Source organism: Rhipicephalus microplus, chromosome X (genome assembly GCF_043290135.1).
Source record: "Rhipicephalus microplus isolate Deutch F79 chromosome X, USDA_Rmic, whole genome shotgun sequence".
Taxonomy (NCBI): domain Eukaryota; kingdom Metazoa; phylum Arthropoda; class Arachnida; order Ixodida; family Ixodidae; genus Rhipicephalus; species Rhipicephalus microplus.
Genome location: NC_134710.1, coordinates 288,830,425 through 288,848,058, shown reverse-complemented (window position 1 = coordinate 288,848,058; position 17,634 = coordinate 288,830,425). Strand labels below are relative to the sequence as shown.

Sequence of the window (17,634 nt, the reverse complement as noted above, 5' to 3'; positions counted from 1 at the left end):
AGTTCCCGAAACCTACTACACTGAAGGAATTACGCAGTTTCATCGGACTATGCTCGTACTTCCGGCGCTTCGTTCGAAATTTTGCGTCGATCATGTCACCACTGACCAACCTCCTACGCGGTGACGCAGACCTTTCATTCTGGTCTCCTCACTGCGACGTCGCGTTCGCCACGCTCCGTAGTCTGCTAACATCTCCTCCCATTCTACGGCATTTCGACCCAACAGCTGCAACGGAAGTTCACACAGACGCTAGCGGGGTTGGTCTTGGCGCTGTCCTCGCCCAGCGCAAGCCGGGCTACTCCGAATACGTCGTCGCTTATGCGAGTCGCATGCTCACTAAAGCTGAGGCCAATTACAGCGTCACTGAAAAAGAGTGCTTAGCGCTAGTGTGGGCGCTTCGCAAGTTCCGCCCTTATTTGTACGGTCGCCCATTCGACCTGGTAACGGACCACCATGCACTTTGTTGGCTCGCCACATTGAAAGATCCTTCTGGCCGCCTAGCTCGGTGGGCACTGCAAATCCAGGAGTATGACATTCGCGTGATCTATCGCAGCGGACGCAAGAATTCTGACGCCGACGCCCTGTCCCGTTCGCCTTTACCTCCCAACTTGGCCTGCGGAACCACTGGTACCAACTCCGTCGCATCTCTCGACCTCGACTCGTTTGCCAGTGAACAACACAAGGACCCATGGATCGCTTCATTTTTTGACTGTCTCTCTGGATTGTCAACCACTGCGGTATCACGATCTCTCCGACGTCAAGCTGCTCATTTTGCCATTCGTGATCGCCTGATACACCGACGCAACTACGCCCCTGAAGGTCGTAAGTGGCTCTTGGTTGTCCCCCGCAGCTTGCGATCACAAATATGCACCACCTTTCACGACGATCCCCAATGTGGCCATGCTGGAGTTTTCAAAACTTACGAACGCATTCGCCGTCGCTTTTACTGGCGCGGAATGTATAATTTTGTTCGAAAATTCGTTATGGGCTGCCCTGACTGTCCACGCCGCAAATCACTGCCTTTTCCCTCGTCCGGTGCACTTCAACCGCTTCCGTGCCCTGCCAAACCTTTCGATCGAATCGGAATTGATCTCTATGGCCCTCTACCGACAACATCAGATGAAAATCGGTGGATCATAGTCGCTGTGGATTATTTAACACGCTACGCTGAGACCGCCGCCCTTCCAAGTGCCACTGCGCGGGACGTAGCGTCCTTCGTCCTCCATCGATTCATACTACGACATGGTACTCCTCGAGAACTACTAAGTGACCGAGGACGAGCCTTCCTATCAGAAGTCGTCACGGCTCTGCTTTCTGAATGCCATGTTGTTCATCGCAAGACCACGGCATACCATCCGCAGACTAACGGGCTCACGGAGAGATTTAACCGCACACTCGGCGATATGCTCACAATGTATGTGACATCTGATCATACTAACTGGGATCGCATTCTTCCATTCATCACGTTCGCATACAACACCGCGGCACAGTCCACCACTGGATTTTCACCTTTCTTTCTCCTTTATGGACGCGAACCATCTCACACCATCGACACTCTCCTTCCATACCGTCCTGACGCATCCGAATGCCCATCTGTGTCCGAAGCTGCCCGACAAGCGGAAGAGTGCCGTGAACTCGCACGCACCTTTACGTCACAAGAACAGCAGCGCCAGAAAGAAAACGACACCGGCTCTTCACGAAGCCACAGCTATTTCCCGGGATCGTTTGTATGGCTGGCTGTTCCTTACCAAACCCCTGGCCTTTCGTCAAAACTAGTCCCGAAGTTCGAGGGTCCTTACCGCGTTTTGGAGCAAACCTCACCAGTGAATTTTCTCATTGAGCCACTTTCCCCATCTGACGACATGCGCCGGCGTGGACGTGACATAGTCCACGTCGCCCGCCTTAAGCCATATTATAGCCCTCTGCCTACAGACTCTTAGGTCGCCAGGATGGCTCTTTTTCGGCGGGGAAAAATTGTGAAGAAGAAAACGCATCGGTGGCAAGCAACATCGCCTCCGCTTGGGTACTGGGTCCTGGGCTTGGCTCGCTCGGCTCGTGCTGATCATCGCCGGCATCTGCTTGACCGTTGCTCTTTCCCGATCGTGTTTCATCGTAGGACCACCGTCACAACAGTCGCCAATAAACCCTTTTTCAGGGCATAGATCTTGGCAGCGATCACTGCATTCTCGGAATTAAAGTTGGGGCTGCTGGCCGCCACGTTGGTTTCACAATACTGGCGTGCTGGGAAGAGCAGACGAGCACGCATGTGTGTCGCTCCATAAAGCAGCTGGCCTCCTCAGAAATTAAAAACTCCGAAGCGTGTGATAGAAGAAAAAAATTATAGGGGAAACGTCAGAAGATTGCAAGAAGTCACGGTGGATCAGAAATGAAACACGGGTAGCCGATGTCATTGCAGACAATAAGATAAAAAACGTGGATGTGCACGGTTAACGTAATGGGCAGGATAAATATCTAATGGTCACTGAGAACGACGAAATAGGCAGATTGCAAAAACTTGATTCTCACAAAAAAAATTGGCCCCGGATCTGCATGTTACACTGAAATTGTCGTCGAAAGACGATAGTCTTGCATCTGGAAAGAGTGAACAAAACATCTATTTGATGTTCTGCGCAAGAAAATCGGTAAATGGTTTTCTGGAGGCGCTGCGTTGGAGTGTTTCGAGTGAGCAGCGAAAGCGAACGAACGCATCTAGGATGGATGGATGGATGGATATGGCTGTACCCTTTAGATCGGGCGGCGGCTAGCACCACCAAGCCGTAATACTCAATGAACCAAAAACTAGATTTATTTTTTTCCCTTAAATAGTGAGGTTGAGGATTCGCACTTCTGCAGTGAAGGGTTTAATTTTCGCTCGTGCCTTGACTTTAGCCACCATTCAGACAACCTCCTTCTAGTTAATTCTACCCGCTTAAAGTCTATTTTGCCCTCACTGTCTCTAAGCCCCAGTGCTTTGAAAAACTCTGCACCATCATCTTGAACTATAAGGTGAAGCCCTTTACAGAACACTATCAAGTGTTCGGCAGTTTCTTCTTCCTCTCCACACGCACTGCATACCGTGTCTGCTCCTTTGTATTTGGCCCGATATGTCTTGGTTCGCAACACTCCCGTTCTGGCCTCAAACAGTAGGAAACTACCCCGAGTATTTTCATAGACCCTTTTCTTGGCAATTTCCTGCTTAAAAGTTCGATAGATTTCTAGTGCCGAGTTCTTAATCATGTCAATTCTCCACATATCGGTCTCAGCTTCCTTCACCTTCTTCTTAACCGAAAATTCTTTTTGATTGGGCCCCGTGCTGTTTTCCAAGTATTTACCAGTCAATTTTTTTGTTCGCTTCCGCCATTTTGTATCGACATTCTTCATGTTCAAGTAGCTGAATACCTTCCTAGCCCAACGCTCCTCCCCCATTTCTCTCAATCGCTTCTCAAATTTTATCTTGCTGCTAGCTTTTTTGCCCTCAAATGATGTCTATCCCATATCACCTTCTACTCCTTGATTCGGTGTATTCCCGTGAGCTCCTAAGGCAAGCCTACCTATTCCACGTTGCTTAATTTCTAATCTTGCTTGAAGTTCTGATCTCATGCACAAGACCACACTGCCGAACGTCAAACCAGGAACCATGACCCCTTTCCATATTCCTCTCACAACATCATACCTATTGTAATTCGACAGTGCCCTGTTTTTTATTACCGCTGCATTCCTGTTACCTTTAGTCGACACCTATATTTAGTGTTTCCTTAGGTACTCAGCCCCATTACTTATACTTACGCCTAGATATTTGTATTTATCTGTAATCTCTAGCGTGACCTCCTGTATTCTAAGCTCGCTACCTTCATTGTTATTAAAAATCATGATTGCTGATTTTTTTCTTACTGAATCTGAAATCTAACCTATCTCCCTCATTACCGCAGATGTCCATCAATCGCTGCAAATCTTCCTTGTTGTCAGGCATTAGCACTATATCATCTGCGTACATCAATGCTGGTAGTGCCTGTTCAATGAGTTTTCTTTGTTTGACGAAAGAGAGGTTGAAGCCCAGTCCACTTCCTTCTAATTTGGCTTGTAATCCTTGTAGGTACATCATGAATAATAAGGGTGACAGGGTACACCCCTGCCTAAGCCCCCGTTTTACCTCTGCAGGCTTGGATACCTGTTTTTCCCTCTTGATAATGACCTTTATTTATTTATTTATTTATTTATTTATTTATTTATTCGAAGTATACCTGCAGCGCCCGAAGGCGTTATAGCAGGGGGGTTACAGATTCGAAAAAAAAAACAAATTTTTATTTACAGCAGACACTTGTACACTTGTGAGCCCATTCCACTCATGTATTGTTCTGACAAAAAAAAAAGAATTTGCAAAAATTCCAGTCCTGGGACGGCATTCCCTCAGTTTAAAAGGATGATCAATTCGATTTGACAAATAATACGGCGTCTCAGTAATACCAGTTTTGGGGCTACGCGTATCTTTCTATAGCAAAGAAGAGCGTCTTGCACGACAGCCTCCGATCTCGACCTCACTTGTTACCTTTATAGATATACTTTAAAAGATTAGTGACTACATCCTCCACGCCTAGTGCGTCCAGCATTCCCCACAATTCCTCTTGAACCACGCTATCGTACGCTCCCTTGATATCCAAAAATACTAGCCACAGGGGCCTGTGTTTCTTTTCTGCTATGTCGATGCACTGCGTCAGGGAGAACAGATTTTCTTCCAACCTCCTGTGTTTCCGATAACCATTCTGCAGTTCCCCTAGCGCAGCACCGCCCCATCTTCAATCCATGCCTGCAGTCTTTCCTTTATAATCTGCATCGCCAGCCTGTAGACCACTCATGTCACTGTTATAGGACGGTAGTTGTTTATGTCAGCTTTGTCCCCCTTTCCTCTATAGATCATGCTCATCCTGCTAAGCTTCCATCCATCGGGAACTTCTCCATCGATTATTATTTTGCTCACTGCCTCTCTCAAAGCCTGCTTAGACTTCAGACCTAATGTCTTTATCAGCATAATTAGAATGCCATCTGGGCATGTTGATGTACAACTAGGGACCCTTTTCTCAGCCCTTTCCCACTCTTGTTGTGAAAATGGAGCCATAGCGCCACTTGATTCTACCTTGTCTATTGTGGTGCATAAAGCACTTCTTTGTTGAAGTTTTTCTGTCACCATATTTCTTATATATTCAATAGCTTCGTCCCCTTCAAGCCTAGCACCTTGAGCTGTAGTTATAAACCTCTGCTCTAGGCTCGTCTCATTTCTTAGGGAGTTTAGATGGTTCCAAAATTTCGCAGCTGCCTTTCTATTTTTTTAAGTACTTCTGCCAGACACCGAGCTCCCTTTTTTCTAATCTTTTCATTGATCAGAAGGGATGCATCCCTTTTACAGCTTAGAAAGATTTCCCATTTTCTTTCAACATCATCTGTCGGTTCACCCCGCTGCTTAGCATAGCTGTGTTCCCTAGAGGCTTCCTGACGTTTTGCTATGGCTCTCTTAACTTTCCCATCCCACCAACTTTCGGGCTTGTGTCTTTTTTCCCGGGGTGACTTCTCACGCGCCTTAGCAAGCTTTAGCTCAAACACTCTAATTATATTTGTGCATGTCCACACTGTTTTATTATCCTCAGTGATTACTTTTTCAATTTGTTTAGTGGCTAATTCAATTTGCCTTTCTGAATAAAAATTTTCCTGTAGTTGCTCATCTTGTCTCCTTCCCACTTTCACTGTTCTTCAAAAACTTAGCTTGATACGTTTTTGATCACTACCCAGACTTCTGGAGCCACCTTCATCTATGTCCATTCCCCTGAGCTTATCGTACATCCTATGTGACATCAATGCGTAATCTATTGTCGACTGCAGCCTTCCTATTTCCCATGTTATGTGCCCTTCACACTTCTCGGTACTGTTCGAAATGATCAAATCAAGCCTTTCACACATATCCATGATCATTTTGCCTGTCGGGTCGGTATACCCATCTATATCTTCTATGTGCGAATTCATATCTCCTAGTATACTTATCTCACACTATTCTCCTAACTCCTGAATTTCCTTTGATATACACTCCACCATTGCCTGGTTTTTATCTCTGGCCTTTGTTCCCGTCCACAAATACACGAAACCAAGGAGTGTCGTTTGTCCTGCCACTTTCCCTTTTAGACATAAATGTTCCTTGCACTCCTGCTTGACCCTTTGCCAGTCTGTACATTTATGAATGAATGCCCCAATACCACCCCCCTTTCTGCTGCCTTCTGTTCTATTGGAATATTCCCACGCGTAGTCCGCATTGTTAGGAGGTTGTTCCATGTCCCTGAGATGTGTTTCTACAAAACCGTATACCATCGGCCTCTCCTCCCTTAGCTGTTCTTCTATCTCTTCCCACTTCAGCCTGTTCCTACCACCTTGGATGTTAATATACCTTAAGTCTGAATTGACTCGGCGCTCGTGGCTCCGCCTATTTTTGCCCCGGACTCTACCTATCTTATATACTGGTGCCACTTTGGAATCGTATCTGTCCATACCACCTGTCAAAGGGTCTCCCTGGTTGTTTTCCTCGTTACTAGCTATCCTGCACCACGAAGGGCCTGCTTGCCCCCCCCAGAAAAACTACTGCGCGTCCTGCAAGTCGCCAACCCACCTCATGACCTAGCCGCCCATCGAAGTGAATTCTGTCTCGTTGAAAACCACCCCATATGCAGCTCTCTGTTTATTTCCACCACTTGAAAGCCTTTCTCTCGACTCATCCTCCATATCTCTTGGTTTGCGTTGACAACCGCTCTTTTCAGGTAGCTATCACGCACCGGTACCTCCAGTATCGTGCATATCGCTACCTGTACCTGACGCGAAGTGGCGCTCATGTCATCGACGCCTTTTGCCAGTGTAGTTGCTAGTCCTGCTGTATCTTCATTTAAGGCATAGTTTAAACCGCCTGAAGTTAGCACGAGGTTTCGTCTATCAGCTGTAGTTTTAAGTTTCGCGCTCGCTTGCCTCATGTCTGCTTCCATCTTGTGTCCTGGGAACGCCCCTACTGCAACCCTCTTGTCACCTCTTACCCTCTCTTTGATGGCTTCTGTGCACCAATTTAAATTCGAGTCCCGGGCGATTATCACATGCTGTGACTTTTCAGCTGGAGCGTCCTGCACCTGGGGGTTACTTGCACCTGTGACGGCGGCTGCTTTGTGCCCTCCCAGTCCCACCACTACTTCGCTGAAGCTGGGCCTTGCGACAATTGAACCGGCTGAACCTGTTTTTTCCAAACTTGCTTGCGCTTTCTTCTCCGCCGTTCTGGTTGCCGGTTCCCTACTGTTCTCTCCGTAGGCCGCTCCTCTGTTCACTTTGGCTAGCGCTTCCTCGGCGGACTTCAGCCTTTTTCCCATAGCCCTCGTTTTCTCTTGCTCTGTCGCCAACGCAGTCTCAAGCTCGGTGATCCTCATCAGCAAATCACTCTGGGTAACCATCATTTTCTCCATTTTTTCTTCGACCTCACATTGTCTACACGTTGCGTCAGTCTCTTCTCCTTCCGCTTCTACACTTGGGTCCACTTTCAAACCAAGCCCACATCCTGAACACTGTACAGTCTTTTTAGCCATGTATTTCCGACACCAATTGTCCCTATGACTTGTGTCACTCGATAATTACGAAACTCGAGCCCTACCTTACGAAAAAGTGAAAGTCTAAGCTCTACTACAAAAATTTGCGTGTTCAACGTACGTGCACATCCCCCACGGGGTGGCAAAAAAAGAACAACAAAAAACGAAAAAATCAAACACACACACACACACACACACACAAACTAATAAATGCCTGGTGACTGACCCCCGAAAAAGCCGTACAATAAAATAAGTGCTACGGTGATTTTAACTGCTGCCCTATAATTATAACGACAACCTCAAAACATGCAAAACAACTTATCTGCGCAGTCGATCGGGAGCGCTCAAAAAACACGTCCATCCACCGTGACAATCCGAACCGAACCAGCACGTTATACACGAGCGCCATCTGGTATTTATCTTCGAAAACGAAGTAAGGCATGTGCGCCTGCGGAGAAAGGTGTGTGCCATTCTCGGGGGCGATAAGGTGTAGAACGCAAAGCAACGGACAGGTGCCATCACCATCCCGTTTTAGCAAAGCTTTGGTAACACTGGCCTTTTCGATCATCCCGTCGTACTGCCAGCACAGAGTGTTCAACGCTACGTTTCTTAGAATTACTTGTGTGTGCCTTTCCTAGCATACAGGCACACATAAAAAGCATCGACGTGTTGTTATGGTACCTCAGATATGCGCAACAATTGTTTTTGATTTGACAATCGAACAAGTATGAACGCTAAAGCTTGAGCAATATTGGTGGGCGCTGCGGATGAGATTGGCCGTTTGAGGTATCGTTAAAAGTGGACAAACAGACAAATATACAGACAGACAGAAAGGCCAAAATTTTTCCGTTGAAGGTCCCCAAGAACGACTATCGTCTTTAAAATCGTGTTCTACGCCGCAGTCTGCATCGACTTCCTGTTCGAGGCACCATGCCACCGAATGGGCACAGCTGCCTGCGTGGCTTCGATCGTGTTCCACCTAGCAGATCGTGTTCCACCTAGCAATTTTTAACACACTTTTGCGTACCATTCCGAAGGCTGTGATGCTGAGTTCAATAACAAATTCAATTCCTACTGAACAGTTGGTAAAAGATGCTAGTACTTATTTTTTCACTCAAGTGGTATGCACCCCTGGCCGTCCGCATGCATTTTCACAGCAGAGTTTTTTGTCCATGTTTTCTGCTACATAAGGATTTGTTGCTCATCACAGTGTTGTTAAGTATTCGTCCGAATTATGACTTGTACAGAGGAGATGGAAAGAAACGCGATCAGCACGGCACGCTGTTCCCATCTTGCTTCGACCTTTGTGGTAATGAAAGATGCCAGATTTGTTCTTTATTGTATCGCGTATGACTCTATTGAATTCTTGTTACAATTGAGGCTGCAACAGCTTGAAAAAAATTTCGAAGCAGTGTAGAATGTAGACGCTGTACTGTAAATTCGCATTTCTTTCTTGCTACCCTATACATATGTTACCATGTTGCAAACTGATAAAATAAATATTTGTTATAATGTTTCGAAGGTAGCATCTCAGTTTCGATATAATGAATGACAATAGGAAAGGTTCCTTTCTCTAAAAACGAACAATTTTTGTAATTTCATGGATGTTTGTTTTCCTTTAGCGCCTCTGAATCTTTCAATACACCAAGCTTCGTTCCCTCACGTACTGAAAATTTTAGCTTCAAGGATTGTGAAATTTGGTGCAATAGTCATGCATTTATAAAATTTTACTAAAACGTGCATTCCAGAACTTCGGGATATCTACATGTAGCACCGTCTCTCAGCGGTGGCCGGGCACCCTGCCATAACTGAATGGGAAGCACACACAAGCAAAATAGTAATCAATCAGTCAATCGATCAATCACTCCATCAATAAATGATTTATTTAACGTGCCCAGGTTTTTGTGCAGGCACACACAAAAAATAAAACAATAAAGATAAACAATATAATACAGTCTACAGACGAAAGAAAATAAATGAAAAGAGCGAGAACGCACAGACAAAAAGAAATCAGCGCACACTGGGAATAATGTAAGACGAGACGAAAATCATGGAAGGTCTGTAAAAAATGATGGGTATTAAGTGCAACTATATCTTATGACAGTGCAAAGCTGAAATAAACACAATGACAGTGAACTGTGAAAAACATCAAAATCATGAAAGTGAACATTATATAGACTTTGTAGTCTGTGATAAGTAGAGCGTTGAGAGAACTTGGCAAGTGTATGAAATGGTGAAATCTCTCTGGTTATCTTACGCAGAACCCGAAATTTTACACAACTGAGAAGCAAAGGGCAGGATATCATACCATGAACTAGTTTGTAAAGAAATACGAGGTCAACGCTATTTCGTCGGCAGTGATGTGATGTCATTGATAATAATCTGGCAGTATTAGAAAGAGATGCAGAGTTATTTGTAGCAAAACGATGGTTGTAAACGCTCATGATTTTTTTCTGGACTTGCTCGATGGCGTCACTGGCAGATTTAGCGATGTCATTCTAGATGACAGACGCATACTCAAGTTGAGAAAGACATATTGCGAGTTACAATCTCTGAAAAGGTAGTAGGATAACTGAATTATCATGAGATTGTGCAAGCAAAGCTGAGAGAATGAAGGCTTCGCGTGGCAGTACGTTTAGTGTGAGCAGAACAATTGAGCATACAACAACACCCCACCACCACCAATAATAATAATAATAATAATAATAATAATAATAATAATAATAATAATAATAATAATAATAATAATAATAATAATAATAATAATAATAATAATAATAAATATTAAAAGTATCTCATTGGTGAAATATGACATTGAAAACGTCTCTCGGTTCCAGATCCAAGGAAACTACTATTTTTAGGCGTCATTTTCATAACGTGTCACGAAGCGCCTATCTTCCCGGGCCGTTTAAAGATTTTACCACAGAGCCTAAAAGAACTGTCTCAATTTAGACCCATTTTGTCCTCTGTCAACTCTGACTGCGAAGCTCCGAAAAGAGATTTCAAAAACTAGTCCCGGACTTAGATGGACTGGGAAGGCTCTTTCAGATGATGTGCTGCTACATTGTGTGGCTAAGGCCAGATTACTTCCTCGGTCATTTTTGTCAGCCCAGTTATTGTTGTTCCCAAAGTCCACATCTGCTCTTACATTGTATCTGGATGTGTACTAATGCTCGCGATCTGACAAGGTTCTTTATAGATGCTCGGGAGCGTGTACGGGAGAGCGAGATGAAAAAGGTGTTTCAATGCTTCAGCGAGTCGTCCTCGCCACTGGTGTGCCAAGCACGCGCAATCTCTGTTTTGGTAGTGGCATCTGTGCGCAGCTTCCTCAACTTTCGGTTGAGACTAGGCCTCGAACCAAAAGCACCGTAACCGACGACGTACCGTCTGAAAGTGCAGCCGCTGCCGGCAAACAGTTGGGTGTGGTGATGGAATGAAGTTCGCTGGAATGAAAATGAATCAGCTGGTGCAAGACTGGGTGAGCAAGATACAGTCAAACCTACTTACAACAATACTTGACTGCCACGAAAACTTTATTGTTATAACCGACAATTACTACAAACGGGTTGCATGAAAGAAGAGAAAATAGAACGACGGAAAGGTGCTATGAACGAACTAAAATATCGGATGAGATATGCCAATAGACCCCACTCATAAGGATAACAAAGCTGCTGATTTTTCGTACATGCGTAAAATTTCAGACGCTGCCACAAGACCACAATAAGCCTTAAAAACCACTATATGGCCAAATTTGAACATTTGGACGATAAAGCTCCTAAACTTTTTACTCAAACTGTATGGCCGAAAGTGAATTACCAGAAGCCATCGCCACTCACGCACAATCGTGAATTTAGAAACGCAGCTTTTTTTCGCAATTCTTCAGCATTGTACGGTGAAGCGTATTGCAAATTCAAAGGCGTGGTAAGGGACATGGATGTTATAGGTTGGCGTTCAGTGGCTTCATTTTCTTATTTTACTGTTTATGTTCTAAAATTTTGTGCTCTATTGTCCTTCGGCATGAACACCCGACAGCCAGTATTTATTTTTATAACTGCTGATGTGGCATGCGGGCATTGCTGTAAGCGGGCTTCCACCATAGAAAACATAAAAAAGTTTACGGTGCAGCAGCTTCTTATCTTGATAACTGATATATTATTCTGTTAAAAACTGTAAGCGGGTTAGATTGTACCGTTGGTTGAGAGCTTAGTTCTGCATAGAACTCAGGATGGGCTGATGACTATTTCCCCATAGAAATGACTTTCACGCCTACGTGTGACTCCGAGGTAACCGCTAAACACGCCCTCTGAGTACATTGTCCGTACATAATCCAGGTCCGTCTTCTCCGAATCGCAATAAATTTATAAGACTGTAGACCACTTTCGGAAGCCAAGGTTGTTGTACGATGGCCGTGTGTGTCAAGCCAATGAAGGCAATAAAGGCGCAGCTGGTGCGCATGAGGTCGACAACTCTGTGCGACCACCCGTAGACTTGTAGTGAACCTTCAAACGTGTGCGCGACTAATTTTCTTTCTTCATTCCTTTATTACATGCCGTTATATAGTGCAGGGTAACAAACCAGACGTACGTCTGGTGAACTTCCCCGACATTTTTGCCCCTCCCTCCTCTCTTTCTATTTGGACGCTGTCTGTCTGCGCCAACGCGCTGCATGCAATAATCCCTAGAATGCATTGCGACACGAAACGTGAAATGCCTTTAGTTAGTGTACTCTGCACACAACCTGTTACGTGAAATGTTCTTTAACGCAGCGAATCTTTGTGCTAAATAAATGTTAGTTAGAACAAGACACTCTAATCAACAATATTCTATCTATACTCGCCTCAATCAGCACCACCATGCCTAACATGGAGATGAACGAAGATGAATACCCTATTGATTGTCGGTTTAATTGAGTAAATCGCTCGCTGGATTCCGTGCGGACTGGTTGTGCCCTCAGGATCTCCGACGTAAGCGTAGCTCTGGCCAACTGGGCTCGCCCTGCGTCATATCCTGACGCCGACCTCCGACGACAGTGTAGCTCTGACCGACTGGACTTGCTCTACGCCATCTTCTGACGCCGACAAGAACTATCACAAGTGGTGCCCCATCCTCGGACTCCTGTGACCGTGTTTCCATCTTTCCTATCTCTCCTATCCCCTCGATATGTCGTCGCTCGCTGGCTTACCTCATCTCTCTTTCTCTCTCTCTACACCTTTATTCCTATTCTTTTAATCCCTCCTCGCCCCCATCCCATGTGAGCTACTGTTGAGGTGTCGCTCCCTGAAGCAGACAGTTACGGGGTTCACTTTTCTTTTCTTTTCCTTCTTTAACATAAACACTCCTCCTCCCCAACCGCGTAAACTTGAGAGGATGTAGTTCGCTACAGGTGCGCACAAAATGAGAAGTTGCGCAAAAAAGTAGACAATTTGATTTCATATCTTTATATTATCCAGCTTCCACTGAAAGATTAGATAATGAGGTAAGGCATTTAGGCTCAGATTTATTCCTCAATATCACTCATACGTTAATCATGTATTCTTATTTAGAATTTTGTGTAACACTCTTAAAAATACCATTTTACGGTGTTTTTAACAAGTATAATAAATTGCTTAAACAGACCTTCCGAGTGCTGTACAAAAACCAAATATCGACTAGGCACATTTGAACTCTAACATCCCCAGTAAAAGCTAGTCCGGGAACATTGCGCAAAAAACGTTTTGGCTTGTGTACTTTTTCGGCTGTTTGAAGCATTTACACTTTGACAACAGATTTTGCATGAAGTTAACGGCGAGTTCCCAGATACAGTAGCTGATACAGTCAAGCAGCAAAACTTGTGAGGCCTCGTTTCCTAGTGTTGATATGTTACCTGGGTCTCCTCCGCAAGGCGGCGTCCCCTGTGTCCTTTCTTCGTGCGCCGCGATCCCCCTTCTGACAGCGAGCGGGGTTTGGCCTGACCGATCCGGCCGAGAGAGCAACAGGTCCGCGTCCCACGTCGGGAGAAGCCGAGTGAGCCTTCCGAAAAAGGCGATGCCGGTGGTTGCTTCCCCCGCCACTCCTTAACCTCACCGTTCTCTCGCGCCTGAGTCGCACTGCCACTCGGCTACACTAGCCCCCCAAGGAGTCGCTTCCCCATTGGCCCCCCGGGGACCACGCGTCATCGAGTGGCGTGTGACGTTGGCAACATTGACTTCTCTTTAACCGCTTCAATCTTTGCCGCTTTTCTTGTGGCTCTTGTGAATAAAAGTGACGACCCGAGCGGAAGGCAGCCAAGGTTCGGGAGGATAAATGCACGCGAGGGCGTGGGTGTATGTGGGCTGTCGTTTTTTTTTTGCCTTGCCCTCTTTCGTTTTAGTTTCATGGCGGGGTCTTTTCACCTCGCTACTTAGGTCCTCTTTTGTTTTTTGGTTGCTGTTTGCTTGTTGCGTCTTCTTTTTTCATCGCCCCAGCTGACACGTTATGCATAAGGGCATTGTCTCGTCTGGCCTACTTATTCAGTTATTACGCGCATGCCTCTCTGATATTCTCTTCCCAGGACGGTACATTCGTCCTCGGCCAGCTCGGTAATGCCTCTACTGAGAGAGTGTGAATGAGGTAAGCGGCATTTTCTTGCGAGTAGGTTTTTTTTGTGTACCAAGGCTTTCTCTCCTATATAGCTCCTCTCAGTATTGAAGATGCAATTGAAGTCGGCAGAGACAGGAGATAAACTATACCAATCTACGGTCCCGGTACTCTCCACGGTCCCAGATATAAGCCCCATTGATCTTACTGTGGTAGCATTCGAATGCTTCATGTTACTTTTGCTTAGAGTACGCCACGTTCCAGAGACAGTGAACGCTAACTGGCACGAAAATTATCACCAAACGAAGCAAATTCAAGCTAATGCATACGAGTTGCAGCTCATGCTGGTGAAAACGTCTGGCACGAGAGATTACATTTGGTGGAAATTTGTACGCGTTAGTTGTATTCCAAGGAGAGGAGAGAGGCAGAGAAAGCAACGCAGCTTCACTCAACGTTAAAACTAGAATATGCGGAGCCGTCATTTGCCTACCTTTCGGCGAGGCTGGCGTTCAAGGGAAAGCAAGCGCTGGCTTTCTAAAGTGCAGCCTACTCGGTTTCCATCGCGGGAAAAGGAAACCTTCATTTCTTTTTCAGTGGCACTCTCTACCCTCTCATTTCCCTTCTCCTCAATTTCCCTTTCTTAACATATTGCAAAATTTGGAATATAGGTCATACACTTATTTTCATGTAAGATGCAACTTCGTAATCGTGAGATTTGAGCTAGGCTATGCACGGTTTTGTCAGCGTGACAAGAGACGACATTAACATTAGACGCCGACAGCCCGGGACCCTAATCTTGTCCGTACTAAATAAACTTCATTACGCGAGTAGGCGTGAACCAAACGTCGGTGGCCTCATTAGCCCATTTAGTCATGGCTCGCCGCTGCCGCACCTGAGCTCTGTGTTCCAAGCATAGTTGGCTTCTTAAGTAATGCGCCAGCAGCAAAGCCGTCCATTTGTCTCTTTGTTGTACCACTTCTGGTTCACCTTCGTTCAACCCGTTAGGATGATGGCGATATTGGTGGTACGTGCTTCTCCCTGATTAACTTAATAACCCGTAAAATGAGAGACCGAGAGATGTAAAGTGAGTATCCTTATATTGAAATTTTAAGATTTTAATACTTAATTGTCAGACATGGTGGTGGTGGTGGTGGTGGTAGTGAAACTTTGTTACCCAAGAAGAGGTTCTGAAGGACACTCGGCTAGACGACAAGTGTAAAGGGCATCTCCTACGTCGGGACCGACAGCCCGAAGCCTCCGCCGCCTCGCGGGCCTTCTGGACAACCAAAGGATGGTCTGCTAGTGTAGCACTTCTTCACACTTTGGCCTCTGTTCCTTTTCCCTGGCGTAAGTGTCACTCGATGCACGACCACAGAGCATATGGTTCAAATCTACACGCTCACAACACTGTTCACATACATGTTGCCCGTTGTAGTCTGGGTTGATATGCTTCATGCGCCAGAAACTGGAATATGAGTTAGTCTGGAGCAAGCGTAACGTGACCGACTGGCTGCGCGTTAATTTCTTATCCGGGAGGGGAAACTCTCGCCGGCCTAGATAAAAGTGCTTCACGATTTTGGTAAAATGCGATGGTACTTATTTTTATGACACGTAAGTTTCACAACCGTTCACACTTTCTGAATCGAAGGACCGTACAGAAGTGTTTGCACTGGGACGCATACAGCATCAAACGATCAAACAAATGCAACAAAGGCAGCAGGAAAAGGTAGTTACGAATTATGCTTGATAAATAAATTATCGCATTCATTCACAAATTCACTTTCAACAGCTATCCCGAAGTTCCTTTTTTTATTTTGCTAATCATTCATGCCTCAGACAAACTTGGCCGAAGCCACAGCAAGTAAAACCAGCCTCACATCAGAGACAGGTTTCTTTGTAACATATTTGAAAAAGAAAACAAAACAAGAAAGGAAACAGTTTTCAAAGTTGTTGTTTTTTCTCCAGTAGAACGCGGAACGCGTATTCTGTAACCTTCTGTGTTTGAATCTCTGGGCAGTTGACTCGCTGGGCAGTTCTGTTTGCAAGACATTCAGCACTCGCGCAAAGCTCCTCCCTGATGTGCCGTGGCAGCTACGTGCGGTGTTTAATCTTACTACGGGTCGAAGGCACATGCAAAGATGATAATGGTTGACATTTTACTACCGGCTGATGATAGAAAGCAATTACTACTTGTCACATCAGAGATAACAGTGCGCCGATCCTCACCGCTTTGCATGCGTAATCATGCAAACCGCGATTCGGATATATCGAAGCAAAAAAAAGGTTGGAATTCTTTCAAGTGGAACAGTGTACAAACACTTTTCAATACAAACATGCCCGCTTGCTGCAGTCACTAAATGTTCATTACTAATTAGGCCACTGACAGGTATACTATTATGTCACTTCTAGGAAAGCCATATGGGTTAACTTGGAACACCCAATATATTTTGGTAACGTGGTGGTTGTTGAGCAACTCGGATAGACAATAATGTTTTACCAAATTATGTGATCTACTAGCAGTTCTATTTTTGGTAGCGTAAGTAAACGTGGGTGATATTTGATGTTTGGTTTATTAAAATTCACTCTTTGTAATAATAAAAATGCACATATATTATGACCATAAGACGACCTTCTGAAGTAGAGAAATTTTTCAACATATGAAGTGCGCTACCTTTTCTTGCACGAAGGGCACTGCGGCAACACCACTCGTTTAGATTTGTCATATAAAGGTGTATCCGAACAGAACAACACACAGGAAGATGAACACAGACTTTCTGTTATTCCGTTACGGTACGCTAAAAGTTGAATTAAAACAGGAGAAATTGATCAGACTGAAAAAGTTGACGGACATTCAAATAAGTCAAACAATCATTGTGAAAGGTGGCCTTGTCATTCCTTTAGGGACAGCTTTCTACGGGTCAGTATAGTGAAATTCTACTAACCCTGTTGAAACTAACATGCCAAGAACGACAAAATTGCCTTTTGCAAAGATAGGTCCTTCTACGAAACGTCGGCACGCCGTAATTGTTTCTATAATTATTTAACTACTGATATAAGTGTAGCGCGGCATTCATACAGGCTTCAGATGGCTTCAGTGGTTCTTGCTGTGAATGAGGTATTGGATTGGCTCTGGTTCTTTAGGCTTCGTGTGCAGCCTTCATACTGTGCATTCGTTTCTTCAGCAGTAGTGTTACAGGTACTTATTCTATGCCTGAACACAGACTTGCTGTTGGTTGGTAAATGCTTCGTGCTAAATCAGCTGCTTCACGTCCCGGTCGGGCGACAAGCTTGAATACATGCTGGCTGTCTTGGCGACAGAACGATGACGTGAGACACTATTCTCCAATGTCACCATGAATAGATAGATAGCCATAATTCAAGCAACCAAGGCATGTCCGAAATTCCTAAGGACAACAGGCTTGCACAAGCGACTGTAGACTCTTAATGAAGTCGTATACCATACGGGTAGAGCACAGTACTGC

The 17,634-nt window shown here is 45.1% G+C and overlaps 1 protein-coding gene across 1 annotated transcript in view; it reads right to left on the bottom strand.

Moving 5' to 3' along the window:
• LOC119161428 (aromatic-L-amino-acid decarboxylase) overlaps window positions 1-13,724 on the bottom strand; it is a 152,015-nt gene extending 138,291 nt beyond the window's left edge. Inside the window, exon 1 of the mRNA XM_037413883.2 lies at window positions 13,461-13,724. The gene's annotated coding sequence lies outside the window, so the exon portion shown is untranslated. The remainder of the gene's footprint in view (window positions 1-13,460) is intronic.
• Window positions 13,725-17,634: the final 3,910 nt, after the last annotated feature.